This window comes from Podarcis filfolensis (assembly GCF_964270895.1).
Source record: "Podarcis filfolensis genome assembly, chromosome: 6".
Lineage (NCBI taxonomy): Eukaryota > Metazoa > Chordata > Lepidosauria > Squamata > Lacertidae > Podarcis > Podarcis filfolensis.
The window spans coordinates 71,841,381-71,856,037 of NC_139609.1; the positions used below are offsets into that span (position 1 = coordinate 71,841,381).

A 14,657-nucleotide genomic window follows, 5' to 3' on the forward strand; every position below is an offset into this window, starting at 1 on the left:
TCCAGGGAGCAGCCGGACACACTTTCTTCAGTCTACCCCAAGTCTTTTCGGGAGGGATGCATCCTCTTTTTTTCGGCTCCCTGCCCCCCCCGGCAAATCCCGGGCCCCGCTGACCACACGGTACCCGGCAGTGCACAGGATCCTACCTCTGCCACAGCCTCCCCGCGAGCCCTCCCCGCTTCCCCTCCACGGGTCCCAGCGCTCACGTGGAGCGCTAAGAGCTCCCCCCACCGCTGCGCCAAAGCCCCGCCTTCCAGCCGTTGTCCGCCTCCCATTGGCTGCAGAGAGAGGCTGCCGCTCCGGCGGCGGGCGGGCCCCTTTGTGACGCCACGATCAGCTGTTTGAACGTTCTAATTTCTGAGCCGAGATCAACCGGGGATTCAGCAATAACAGAAAAAAAATAATACCAAGACTACAGCCAGGGGAGGGAGGGCGTCCGGACGCGAGGGCAGCTGCTTGCAGTTTGCAAATGGTGCATATCTTCTGAGAAGACCTGAGACACCATTCACATCACCACCACCTCCTGCTCTTCCTCCTCCTGCATCCTTTTTTGGGGGGAGGGTCTTTTTTTTTAATCGTTTCTATTATTGATTTCAATTAAAACTACCTCACAGACTCTGCCTAAAGCTGGTGCTTAATAATAATAATAATCTTGTGGGTTTTCTTTTTGTGTGTGTGGTGTTGTTTACAAAACATTTGATGACATTAAAGGCAAGGTAAGTGCTGTTCTACTCCCCCTCCCCCCCGCTCCCCCAATTCCCTTTGCCCAGGGCGGTTGGTTTATTTCCAAACTTGTATTTTTGTGGCGAAAGGGAGCATGCGAGTTATTTTTGTTTTGCTGCTGTCGACGTTTTTAGAGTCCATCCCTTTGCATGTAGTGTGTGTATGAGAGAGAGGGACGTTCATCTCTGATATCGATTTCCCTTCTGGTGTGCCAATTGAATTCCCTTTTGTATTTGACAGTCCCTATGCGGCCGGGTGCTTCGCTTTATGTTTCTCAATATGTTGTTATGGACGCGTTGCGATTTCATCCTCTGGTTGGCAGGGAACTCACGAATACATTATATTGAGGTAGGAGACCATCTAAACCTCAGGAGGGACAGATCTTTGTGTTGAGTTTAGAAGCAGGCTATCTTGACCTCTAGAGCCACCAGGGAGAGAGACGGGGGGTCTGGAGGGGGGCGGGCGGCGACGAAGAAAGGCTCCTGTTTACTTCGTCCTTTGCTTTGGCTTGCGAATGAAAAATTGACATATGTGGTGCGTGTATCTATATATCTGTGTATTCTCATCGTAGGTTTTTGAGAGTAAAATATCACACTTTAAAACCGGATCCCCGAATGTAAGTAATTGCAGAATCATTAATAATCATGGTTGCTCTTTTATGATTTTGAAGAGCCTTCGGTAATAAACAAAAGGCTGCGCAAGAGACAGCCAGGAATAATAGGCTGGGGTTCGGGATCTGACTGGTTTGTAACTGACTCTCTTTCTTAGCTTCAAAATGCAGAAAGAGCCTTTTGTCTTGACTGCCTTCGGCTATTAACAACAACCAAATGTTGCAGATATTAATAATACACTGGGAAGGTGACGCGGGTGGGGAGGGAGAGGCGAAGGAGCGGAAAGAAGGCAAAACATCCCCTTGTTTGTGTGGAGCTTGTCTCATTGAGGTCATAACAGGCGAATGGAAAATGTTCATCATAATCAACTGCAGATCAGTGGGGTGGGTTGGCTGCCTGCTTTTTCGCTCAGCTGTTTCCTTGAGAGCAAGCTCTTGTTACCCACTGCAATCCTGCCAGCTACCGCTGCATATGGGCTCCTAATGCAAAATGCGGACTTGATTTGTTGTCCTTGGCGTCACTCCCGCCGGGTGTTTGTTCAAAAATAAAAACGCGAAGAGTTCTCACTTGTGTGTGACTCTTTGCAAGCGAACTACGAACGTGCCTTATTGGATCGCCTCTTGGCTTACAGTTTATAAACCGAGCATGCACTTATGGATCGGGGTGCGGTGGAGGGCAGGGAAGGCGAGAACCCGCAGCGTCCGGCCTTCTATGGAAATGTATCTCCACGCCAAGCGCAAAGGGCGAACAGATGCGCTGTTGTGGCGTAACAACAACGAGCTTTCGTGACCTATGCGAGTCCCCCCACTTCGTCAGGCTTGCAGGAGGCAGGATCGGGGCCCAGGTCTCTCCTGTTGACGTAGGTAAAAGGGAACAAAAGGCAGAGCTGTTGAAACGACAAACAAGGCGTCGCGTTTCCTTGACCTGGAGGACCAGCCGCCGCTCTGCGCTCAGTCAGTTTCACGGCCCTGCTTGATTCTTAACATTCCCTTGTCTTTGCCTCTTTTGTTACTTGTTTCTCCACCAGCGGATTAAGATTAAAGGTTGATCTCAGCCCCCGCCCCCATTGGCTGCCTGGGATTGGAAGCCTGGGGTGACGTCACCGTCATTTGCATATGACATTGAGACGTCACCAAGGCCGGCCCTTTCTAATCCTTCCCTCCCGCTCCCCACCCGCGCGTATTGAAGTTGTCCTCTTTTGACCTGCTGTGTGGAAGGCTGCCATATACTGGAGAGCGCTGAAGATCGGTGCATTGCATTTCTTTGATAATTCGGTGGGCAGAGGACTGCATGGAGCAATGTCATGTTATTTTGTATTTGCACTGCCGAGCAAGAAGCTCGTAGGGTCGGTGTCACAGCAAATAAAGCACCTAAGGGAAGGATGACTAGGGCTCCGTGTGCCTCTCCTTTGGTCCACTTTACTCATCATCTTTTTTTATAGCTTTGAGTGGTAGTTTGGATTTTGGGCTCATTCAGCATGTTATATTTTAACACACATAATTTAATTGTGGGCGTAGCTGAGAAGAGGAGGGGCAGTAGCTCAGTGGTGGAACATTGGCCTGGCTTGAAGAAGGGCTGTGGCTAAATCCTCAGCCTCTGAAAGAGATCCCTTGCCTGAAACCCTGGAGAGCTGCTGCCAGTCCGTGTAGACAATGCTGAACTAGGTGGACTAGTTGTCTGACTTAATATAAGGCAGCTTCCTGTGTCCATATCTTCCCAGAAAAGCAAAATTCTTTACGCACTATTAAAGCAGAATAGCCGAATGTGCAAAAGAATGATGGGCTGCTTGTGGAGAATTCAGGGTGTGAGCCCAACAGAAAATGTGTTGATGTATTTATTATTACATTTATCTCCCACCTTTCCTCCACAGAGCTCAAGGTGTTTTTTCACATCTCCACTTTATCCTCACGGCAACCATGTGAGGTAGGGTTAAGCTGAGAGACAGTGACTGGCCCATGACCATCAAGTGAGCTTCATGGCTAAATCAGGATTTGAACCCTGGTTTTCTAGGTCCTAGTTCAATGCTCTAATCACCACACCACCTAGCCAGCATTTGAAACCATTGTTCATTCCTCCATATTAGTACATGAAAGGCCTTGCTTTGCTATGGAGATTTTTTAAACAGTTAGAGCCCCCTCCAGTGTAATTAATGCAGCACACATGCAGTCATGCCCAATAATTTGGTTAGCTTGCTGCTTTTAACATCTGTTCTTTTGGGGGCCTTATACTAGTCCAGCTTTGGATAACTTGCAAGAGCAGCGATGCTGACACTGACAGTATATATGGTAAGGAAGTTTATCACATTCCCTTTTGATGTTCAGCTGGTCTGGTGTCTGTTTTTCACAAGTGATAATTAAACCTGATTTGTGGGTGACAAAAAGGCCAGAGGCACCAGTGTTGGAGCTGAAGTGCCTGGTCCTTTATTGATTTGTGTGTTAAAGTTGATGGCTGTTGCAATGAAACTGTAGTGTAGTCACTGCTCCGAGTTTTACCCCCTGTAGTTCCACGGCTCTAGGGAAAAGATTTAGATGTTCATTTGTATCCATAGGACTACAAGTGACAGACTCCTGCATATCAGCTACACTGCAGATTAAATGCATAAGCAAACTGCAAAATTGCAGACACCATATTCATCTATGACCATTCATTTTACAGATGTGTGAAAGGAAGCTATGATGCAGCTGTGTACACACTCCCATTTACTCTGCATCCAGTGTGCTGCTGCTGCAGGTTTGGGAAATGGTATACAGTCGCAGATGTTAGCTGTATCTGTCCTGTCATTTCTTATTAAACCTGGTTTGTGGGTCCTCAATACCAGGAAAGGGCTATGAGCACTTAGAAAAGGATGCTGTGATTACTAAGACCCAGCATGGGTTCCTCAAAAACAAGTCATACCAGACAAATCTCATTGTTTTCTTTGTTTTTTGATAGAGTTACAGACTTGATGGATTAGGGGAATGCTGTGGACGTAGTGTATCTTGATTTCAGTAAGGCTTTTGACAAAGTCCCTCATGATACTCTTCTGGAGAAGCTGGTAAAATGTAGACTGGATGAGGTGACTGTCAGGTGGATTTGTAGCTGGTTGGCTGACTAAACCCACAGAGTACTCGCTAACGGTTCCTTGTCATCCTGGAGAAAAGTGGGGTGCAGCATACTGCTGCAGAGTTCTGTCCTGGGTCCAGGGTTGTTAAACATTGTTATTAATGACGTGGATGAAAGTACTGAGGGGATGCTAATCAAATTTGCAGGTGACATGAAACTGGGAGGTGTACCCATGCCACTGAAGACAGAATTGGGATTCAATATGACCTTAACGTACTGGAGAACTGGCTATAAACCAGCAAAATGAATTTCAATAGGGGCAAATGTAAGGTCCTGCACTTAGGCATGAAGAACCAGCTGTATAAATATAAGATGGGGAACATCCGGATTGCCAGTTGTACATGTGAAAAGGATCTGGAGGTCTTATAGACTATAAGCTTAACATAAGTCAACAGTGTGGCATTAACAGAAGCCTTGTACCCTGGTGCTCTGGACCATAGAGTCACAAAGAGTCGGACATGACTAAATGACTAAACAACAACAAGTGCCCCAATCAAGGGAAGTAATAGTTCTGCTCTAATTGGTCTTGGTCAGAGCACACCTGGAGTACTATGTCCACTTCTGTGCACTACAATTTAAGAAGGATATTGACAATATGGAAGGTGTGAAGAGGAGGGCAAACAAGATGATCAAAGATCTGGAAACCCATCCTTATGAGCAATGGTTGAGGGAGGTGGGTATGTTTAGCCTGGAAAAGAGGAGACTGAGAGGAGATATGATAGCCATCTTCAGATATCTAAAGGGCTGTCACATGGAGAATGGAGCTAGCTTATTTTCTCCTGCTCTGGAGGGTAGGACCTGAATCAATGATTCAAGTTACAAGAAAGGAGATTCCAAATAAACAACAGTAAGAACTTTCTGGCAGTAGGTGCTATTTGACAGAGACTTCCATGAGAGGTGGTGGACTCTCCTTCCTTGAAGGCTTTTATGCAGGGGTTAGATAGCCATCTCTCATGTATGACCCAGTTGAGATTCCTGCATTGTGGTCCCTTCCAACTCTACAGTTTTATGAGTCTATAATTCTATGAAACATTGAGGTTTGGTGAATTTCCCTCTAATCCAGTTTCCATCTGTATGAGTACACAGCCACTGTCCTTGAAGGTTATGGGGTAAGCCCACTGCATTAAGAAATGGGAGTTTTTGTGCCTTTATGCATTCTGAAGTTTGGGGTGAAGATTGTGCAATCTAATACTAAACTGTGACACATTAAATCTGCAGTATAAACACCAGTGTGACAGATGAAGCTTCCACCCTCCCAACCACCATAGCCATCCCCTCTTGAGTAGGAGGTGATGAAGATAGCAATTCTCAAGCATCATAAGCACATATTGCCATTCTACAGTGTCGTGATGACAGTGGAGGCATTCTTAGATCTATTTCGGAATGTTTTCCTTGGCGAGTCTTGGCATTTGGCTCCAAAGAATTTGGAAAGGGTTTATTTTTGGGGAGCAACGTCTTGATTCTAAATAGGTATTTGCAAAGCTCGTAATAGTTCTGGAAGTCCTTCCCTGTTAATTACAAAAACAAGAGCAACCCACTCCTTCCTGCCTATTTTGTAATGTTCTTGTGCTTCATTGGTCTTGGTTTCAATTGTGCTTTCTCTCTCCCTCCCTCCTGGTCTTACCTAACAGGGTTATTATGGAGAGCCAGTGATTCACAAAAGAAGGATAACAATATATGCCAGGTTGAGAGGAAGGAGAATAGCTCATTTTCTTTCTGGTTTTAGTTTCCTTTTGCCAAACGAAAACCTCTCTGGAGTTCACTTGGATTTATCAAAATAATGTGCAGCCACCTGACATCATGAAAGCAGTCTCACTATATGCAGAAGATAACTGAAAAAAATATTCAATTCCCAGGAAGGACAAATAGATAAGAAGCTAAGAAGAGCTTGCTGGATCAGGCCAGTGGCCCATCTAGTCCAGCATCCTGTTCCCACAGTGGCCACACGGATATCTGTGGGATCCCTGCTGCCACATCCACTACCTCCTCACCAAACCCCCAGAAATTTTTTAATAGACTGGTGCCATATTTTAATCCTGGCCCTGGAGGATCAAAATCACACTTGAGTGTGATCTGCTCTCCTTTGGGACTAAACCGATATCTCATAAAGCTTAACATTTGACTTTCAAATTTAACATTTGACTTTCAAACATATTGGTCAAAGCACTGATATTCATTTGGGCATGCAGTTTCATCCTATTTTTGCAGTTATGCTACACACACACACACACACATGTGTGTATATATGTACACACACACACACACACACACACACACACACACACACACTATAAATATGGCAAATGGATAAACCATAAGCCAATGCCACAACCTTCCAAGAGATAGAGGAGGCCTTGAAGAGCATCCCATTGGCACTGACAGCAAGTAATTATGTTGCAACTCCATTGGGGTAGAGAAGGAAAAAGCACACAGTACCCGACTGGACCCAGAATTCAAATACCTTGTCCTGTCAACACAAGGATTTTGGCTTGTACTCCCCACCCAGTTTGTGTGCACCCATTTCCCCCTCCCCAAATCTGCTCCAGATGGTTAGGGAAACTCCCAGAACACATTTAGGGAGCACTGAAAGGCAGGAGATGGGGAGAGCATTATGTTGTGCAAACAAAAATCCTTGCCTTAGCACTATGCTGGATTCAGGATCCAGAGAATCTCAGATTTTTTGTTTTGGTTTTCATCTTCTTCACCTTCTTCAAGTTCCTAGCCCTCATGGCTTTGAATGTATGTTTGAACATATGTAGGAGGTGTTTATTGACAGTCAGGAGTTTTGCTGAACAAGATTTCCAAAGGATGGAGGCCAGGCTTTCTGTTCAGCATAGCTCTTCACCCATTTCCTAAATTATGCAATATAGCAAAATTTGAAAATAAAACTTATTTTGGCAAGAATTATACAAATTACCTTGCTTTGTATCATTTACCTAGTATACATCTTTATGTTGCATATTATATTATATACAGTATAATAATTTCATACATTATAATAATTGCTATATTATATATAGTATATTAATGATTCATTATTTATGTGTTTGTTTTTCTTTGCAAACAGGATGAACAATTAACATTATCCTCTTTTCTTCTCAGTCACAGGGCAGTGTGTACTTCGTCATAACTTTTTTTTTGAAACTTTATCTGCCCAGGCAACCTAAACCTGTACACACATAGAAATTCTGAAATGTATAATTTTTATGCAGTTCAGCCTTTCAGGGTGCAGAATTTAGGTTCCTTAGGCAGTTCCCTCCCCCAAAAAAGTACTGTATTATTGCAAAGTACACACAGTCCTGGTAACAAGAAGAAAGATGATGTTAATGGTGTGTGTTTATTTTCCTTTTGTGAAAACATGAACAGTTACCATCCAGTGCAAAGGATGTGCAAAAATGCAATCCCTGTGCATTGTAAGACAGAGTAAGGAAATTATTGTTAACTAGGGCTAAGCTAGATTCCATCTATGCCAATAGCATCTCAAGCTTCCTTCCCAGTACATTTCCGAGCACAATTCAAAGTGTTGGTGCTGGCCTTTAAAGCCCTAAATGGCCTCGGCCCAGTATACCTGAAGGAGCGTCTCCACCCCAATCATTCAGCCTGGACACTGAGGTCCAGCTCCAAGGGCCTTCTGGTAGTTCCCTCACTGCGAGAAGTGAGGTTACAGGGAACCAGGCAGAGGGCCTTCTCGGTAGTGGTGCCAACCCTGTGGAATGCCCTCCCATCAAATGTCAAAGAAATAAACAACTAGCTGCCTTTTAGAAGACATCTGAAGGCAGCCCTGTTTAGGGAAGTTTTTAATGTTTGACGTTTTATTGTGCTTTTAATATTCTGTTGGGAACAGCCCATAGTGGCTGGGGAAACCCAGCCAGATGGGCGGGGTATTATTATTATTAACAACAACAACAACAACAACAACAACAACAACAACAACAACAACAACTTTTTGATAGGAAACACCAGCTGATATTGCATTCTCACCGCCCTTTGCATATTGCAGCATTTCCCAAATTACTGTAACTGGGACATGCACAGCCCCAGTTAAAACAGGAGGCACACTTCAGTCTTGGATCTAAAAAGGTTTGCTTTTAGAATACATAAGAATAAAAATTACCCACCCTTTAGGGATGAGGGAGTTTTGGGCCTCTAGGTGTTCTAGGTTCCCATCATCCCTGTCTATTGACCCATGAGCAGTGGCGTAGCGTGGGGGGTGCAGGGGGGGCCGGCTGCACCGGGCGCAACATCTGGGGTTAGGGCAAATCCACGGGTTAGGGGGCGCAAATCCACGGGTTAGGGGGCACAAATTACTTGCCTTGCCCCGGGTGCTGACAACCCACGCTACGCCACTGCCCATGAGGATTAACTCTTATTACAAGAGATGTCCCTGAATGTTCTTCCCCCAGCAGAGGCTGTGTGGAAATCTTCCAGTTAAACACTGGGAGAAAAAGCCCTCTGATAGCTGTTCAACAGAAGAACAGAGTACCTCACTGTGCGTTAGCAGTTTCTCCCATGCATTGTTTGGGAATGACCACCCTGTGGCAAGAAGCTGAGATTACCAGGAGTCTTTGTCGGTGAATGGGGAGGGGCAGTTGCACACAGAAGGTTGATTCCCCCAGCAGAGCTTGGTGGCACCAGCCATCTCTTCCTTTGTGCTGGAGGAGGGGGTTGGAAAGGCCTTTGTCGCCTGAAAGTGTAATCCCCTCTCACTGTGAGCAGATGGCCCCTGCTAGGCTTACTGGCATACAGTCTGAGCTGCATCATGTCACTTTCTTATTTATATGAAGGGGGGGAGAAGCGGGGGCAGGGAGGTCATTCAGTTACCCCCTATTTCCCACATTATGCTGGGCCAAACTGCTGCAGAACTGGGTCACATCAAGACACACAGGATACAACATCCCAGCATGCTTGCTTTGCTCAGTAGTGAGTACCTCCTCAAGTCCCACTGCAATTTTTTTCTCCCCCGGTCACATTTCCTTTTCTGTCAGTTCCCAAAGCAAGTAAGGCTTGCCAACTCCCACTGTTTAAAGGGTATTACTGAGATATTCAAGGGAGATCTGGCATAACGCAATGGTTATAGCAGCAATTCTGTGCACGCTTAATTATTTTCAAGTGAGATTTGCAAGAATATATTGTAGTGAGGGAGCTTCTGATCCGTGTTCAAGCCAGCCAGTGATGTCTGCCTCTCCTCACCCCTTGCCCCACTGGGATATTCTGTTCCATTGTGGACTCCCTCTCCAACCCCAATGCTTACAAGATAGGACAGGGTGCCACCACTGAGAAGACCCTTGCTCCACTGACCACCCGCTTTTCTGGAGGTGGCAAGGGAACCCAAAGGAAAGCCTTACTTGGTGGTTTCAATACATGGGGAGGTTATTATACATTAGGGAGCAAAGCTGCTCTAAAGATGGCTAGGAGGGATAAGTCACTTAGAAACAGTGCCTATAAATGCCAAACAGTACTCTTGCTTTAAAAGCTTTGGTTAATAAAATCAATAGAACTACTAGCCTTCTGTGTGTTTATAGAAGGGCTTTAAGGATGGGTCAGAGTGGTGCAGATTCTGTTCACAGTTCAGTCATTTAGGAGGATGTTGTGAAAAAAGAGCTGGTGAAATTTCAGGGCTATGTTGCTGGACATTTCATGATGTAATCCTGTGAACTTCTGCTATGGGCATCTGCCATCATATTTACTACCCTGAAAGTCAGCTTGGATTATTGATGGCTTTTAGTGCCTTTTCTGTGAAGGGAATTAGCCACAAAGGGAAGAAACAGGAAAAGAATTTATTAGTAGTGCACCTTTCATGGACTTACACCAAACATTGGGCACACGTCTTTAACAGGGATAGTTCATTAGGTAGAGCGTGAAACTATTAAACTCAGGGTTTATGGGTTTGAGCCCCACATTGGGCAAAAAATTCCTAATGAATAAATATAGATGCAAATTTAGAAATAATGTCTATAATTTAAATAGAAATTCAGTGCATCTTCCCATAGTTGGGGATGGGGGAGAAATTTCATTCAGTTCACATTTAAAGCCAAATTTATCAAATTGAGTTTTTGATTCAGTTTTGATGCTCTGAGAACTGAAACATAGCCATCCTTTGAAAATTGCATTTATCTGAATTTTGTGATGCAGTTCTCCAACTGACCAGAGTTTTTTTTTAAATGCCTATATTAGGTAAAAGTGTGCATAAAAATGAATATATATGTGTGTGAAAATAACATACAAAATGCATTACGTTAGGAGAAATTGCTTGCAAAAAAATGTATACATTAGTCAAAACGGTATACAAAAATGTTTTCATCTGGAGAAATTTGCACTAAAATAACTAAGAATTTTCACGAGGATTTTAAAGAAATCAAATAAAATTTTCAAATTGCTGCAGAAACATGGAGAATCAAGTTTAAGATTGGAACCCTGAGGAACTGAGAGGATGGCAATGGTCAAATTCTTCCACCCTTAACCATAATGCAGAAGGCTTTGTGAACAGGTGATCTGTGTACCAGCAGCTCAAGAGCTGTTGATGGGCAGCTTGAGGGCCCCTGCTCTCCCTCCTTACAGTTCTGTTTCTTTAAACCACACTTGGACTAAACAGCCCTTTGGAGGGCACCTTCAAATAGAGGACTCCCCTCTGTAAGGTAGGACATGCGGGCTCTCTCTCTCACGCTCTCTCTGAATCATGCCCACAGCATGTGGCTATTCTGGTGGTTCTGAGTCAGTGAAATCTGGGCCTCTGTATTCTGTTTATCAAGCAGTTCAACGAGGCTAATTGTTTCTTACTTCATTCCACCCCCTGCCGGGTGCCTAGTTCTATAACTGAAGTTACCCCTGCGGTGTTATGCCTTGCAGGGTTGGTGTCTCACCCACTGTATAAATGAGTAAACGGATAACTAGATCAAATAACATACATTCATACTAATCTGATCTCACCCATGAAATTCAAGAGGTCCTGCAGATTTACACTCTGGCCAGTATAAAACAAAGCAATGGCCTGTGTGGTCAGAAACAGAGAGAGATTTTGTTCATTTCATTATCTGCCAAGAACGGCAGACCATATTTTTTTAGCTCAATAGTAGGAATTGATTTATATAAACTCCTTGATAATTCAAATATTGTGGTTGTGTAAAAATGTATATAATGAAAGGTTGCCAAACACAGATGGTATGGTCAGAAGCACACTGTATATTTAAATCAAATGTAAAGCACCTTTATGGCACTTGGGCTTCTCCCACACTAACTTTGAACAGATAGAGGATAAGGCAGTGTGGGCCGCACAACTTGATTTTCCACTAGGAAGTGGATGATGTAGAGATGTGTTTGGTCCATACTGTAGCCTTTCCGAATTGTGGATTGTACTGTGGGAGGTGAAGAAAGAGCTGAAAGATGATGCTGAAATTCGTGATGGGTTGGGAGGAGAGATGACTGTGGCCTCTCCAGTTTCAACCGATGCAACTCTTTTTGCCCCCTGAGAAGCTCTTGAAAAAGTATTTGAATAAGTAGATGCTAGGCTCTTTGGTTTCAACAAAGGAAGTGTCAGAATATTCCAACAGAGGATTATTCAGGGATGGAATCTTGTTTACCCATTTTACCCAGAGCGCACAATGGACAGGCAACACATCCATTGCAAAAGGCATGGGGGCATGTCTTGATTTCGATGGTCTTTTCTTTTTCCAAACCTGATTAGGGAGGTTTGTGATACCATGCAAAATCATTTTGTGCACACAGCGCATTATTTGATAATTAAGACTACGACAGGCCAATCCAGGGATGAGGAAAAGTTGAGGTGTGCAACAAACAATGCATAGGCAGGAAAAAGAATACGTACTGAGCATCAGGATCTTTGCAAGTGAGTGAAATACTCACCCCCCCCCAAAAGTTAGGATATAACCCATATAATTTGTAAAACTGGAATCCTATATATCAAAGGTAGAGAACCTTAGGCCACATGCACACCAAACTGGATGGATCAGTTTTGATCCAGCAACATCTCTGATAGCTAGTGGCTTCATGATATAAAGCAAACCTCCACCAATTTGGCATCCTTCCTCCGGAAGCTTTGGATTACACCCCCCCATCAGTCCCAGGAAGCATGGCCAATGGTCTGGCATGATGGTGTTGTGGTCCAAAAGTTCTTGGAGGGAAAGGCAATTCTTCCATCTCTCATAATCAGGCAGCCTCTCATTACTTTGCAGAGATTACATTTCCCCCAGATGAACATCCCGCCCCCCTTAAAGATCCTTTCCCTTCTTGCTTCTGTGATACAGGGAATGGCAAGATACAGGCAATGTCTTATCATGGGCAGACCTGCCAGCCGGAAGCCCCTCAAATATTCCCTGTGCTCTCTGGATGAACTGCTGTCTCCCCGACCCCCACCTCCTGTGTATTTTCCATCTGCATTGCTCACATTTCCTGTTCTCAGCTGTCTCAGTTCTTTGCAACATGAACATACACTCCCCTCCCACTCCCTCCCCCGGCCCCACACAATCCTCTTTTCAATGTCACTAATGTGACTGAATTTCAGGATGGATTTGCTGATTGGTTGAAAGGCAGAAAATCCATCATTGTCCCCCGTAAGAGCACAGCTGAGCTTGTTTGTGAAGGACTCTGCTCAAGGCTGGAGCCGAGTGGGCTTTGAAAGGAGCCCGGAGCATTCAGGAACGAAGTGCAGGGCTCACATTGGATCCCAGCATTTGTGCTAACAGCAACTTGCCAGCACCACCATTTTTCATTTTTTCTTAAAGTCCCCTTGCTGGTTTTCATATAGTTCTATCAGTAATTCTGTTGCAAGGTGGAATACTGACAGAAAACGCAGTACTACAATGAGAATTATAAAAAGATCAGTTTCATTCATTCATTCGTTGCATTTCTATCCTATCTTTTTGTCCAAGGAGCTCAAGGTGCCATACATGCCTCTGCCCCTCCTGATTTAATTCTTACAACAATCCTGTGAGGTGGATTAGGCGGAGAGGCAGTGACTAGCTCAAGGTCACCCAGTGAGCTTCATGGCTGAGTGGGGATCTTAACTCTGGTTTCCCCCAGGCCTAATCCAGCACTCTAACCACTGAACCACACTGGCTCTTATATCAGTAAGAACCAGTTGGCAAAGACTCTCAGGTGTGATATCTGCTTTATTAAATGTTGTTGATGGAACGTTCTGGTGGACTCAAAAGCTTGCTTGTCATTTTGCAGCGTTTTGGTTGGGCATAATAAAGTGGCTTCAAAAATTTTAAACACCACAATTTAATCCTTAGCCATTTGTGCAAATGTAACCTATCCCTTCCTCTGCTTGGTTTATTTGGTGGGTTCTGTTGGGGGGGAGATCTTATTTATTTGGCATGCAAGAGACTGCTGTGAAATAAGTGGTGTGCTTCATCCCTGCCTGTCCCTGCTCCACCTCACCAGGGCTGCTATCTTAGCTTAGTGACAGATAAGACACTGTTGCTTACCAGAAGGAAAAGGGAGAGAGAACGAGGTGGTGAGGATGTCAGCATGGTGCAAACACACCAGTAGTGCCACTAGATTGGCTCCGCCAGTGCATTTACACTGTGCTGACCTCCTCACTGCCTTCCCCTCCTCATCCTGAAAGATGAAGTGACCCACCTGCTGGGAAGCTGGAGTAGCAGCTCTGCTCTACCCCATGAGCCACTTCCAGTGGGATCTACTTTGTTTCTAATTAGACCCCCAAGATTCACTGAGCAGAGCCTGGTGCAAAAGACATACAATTAGAATTAAATAATTCTGAGTCCAGGACTTTGTTTTGAGTACTGGAACCGAACAGAGCTCACAGTCCTTCCACCCAAACATCCATTCCAGTTTACCCCCAATCTTTCTTCATTTCAAGTAGTATAATTTCAGGTTGAGAGGGATGATTCTGTTGCTGTTGTTGTCAAACAATTCATAACCACAATTCCTTGCACACCTACTGCAAATGATTAGAGATTGACCAGCAGGTCCCAATGTAACAGACGCTCACCACTGCAAAAGGCAATGAGCTCAAGCAAATTCCATTGAAATAAGTCAGACACATTTCTAAGGAAACAAATACAGCCCCAGCTATATGCTATGTATGAATGCCAACTTACTTGTCTCATAGACCTCTGAGATAAACTACCCTACCAGGCTTCTCCTGTGCAGCCTGCCATGCCTACAGGACCCATCCATTGGTGCCAAGTTGTATATGTGTTTGCTGCCATCATAATGGCTTCCACTGCAGCTCCCTGCCTA

The 14,657-nt window shown here is 44.6% G+C and overlaps 1 protein-coding gene across 5 annotated transcripts in view; it reads left to right on the forward strand.

Moving 5' to 3' along the window:
* Nucleotides 1-287: 287 nt before the first annotated feature.
* TP53INP2 (tumor protein p53 inducible nuclear protein 2) overlaps nucleotides 288-14,657 on the forward strand; it is a 33,367-nt gene continuing 18,997 nt past the window's right edge. The window contains exon 1 of one of the 5 annotated variants that reach the window (XM_083619181.1): nucleotides 288-716. The gene's annotated coding sequence lies outside the window, so the exon portion shown is untranslated. Of the gene's footprint in view, nucleotides 717-894; nucleotides 1,072-14,657 lie in introns of those variants that run through there. The other 4 variants (XM_083619178.1, XM_083619184.1, XM_083619179.1 and 1 more) reach the window with 4 other exon arrangements.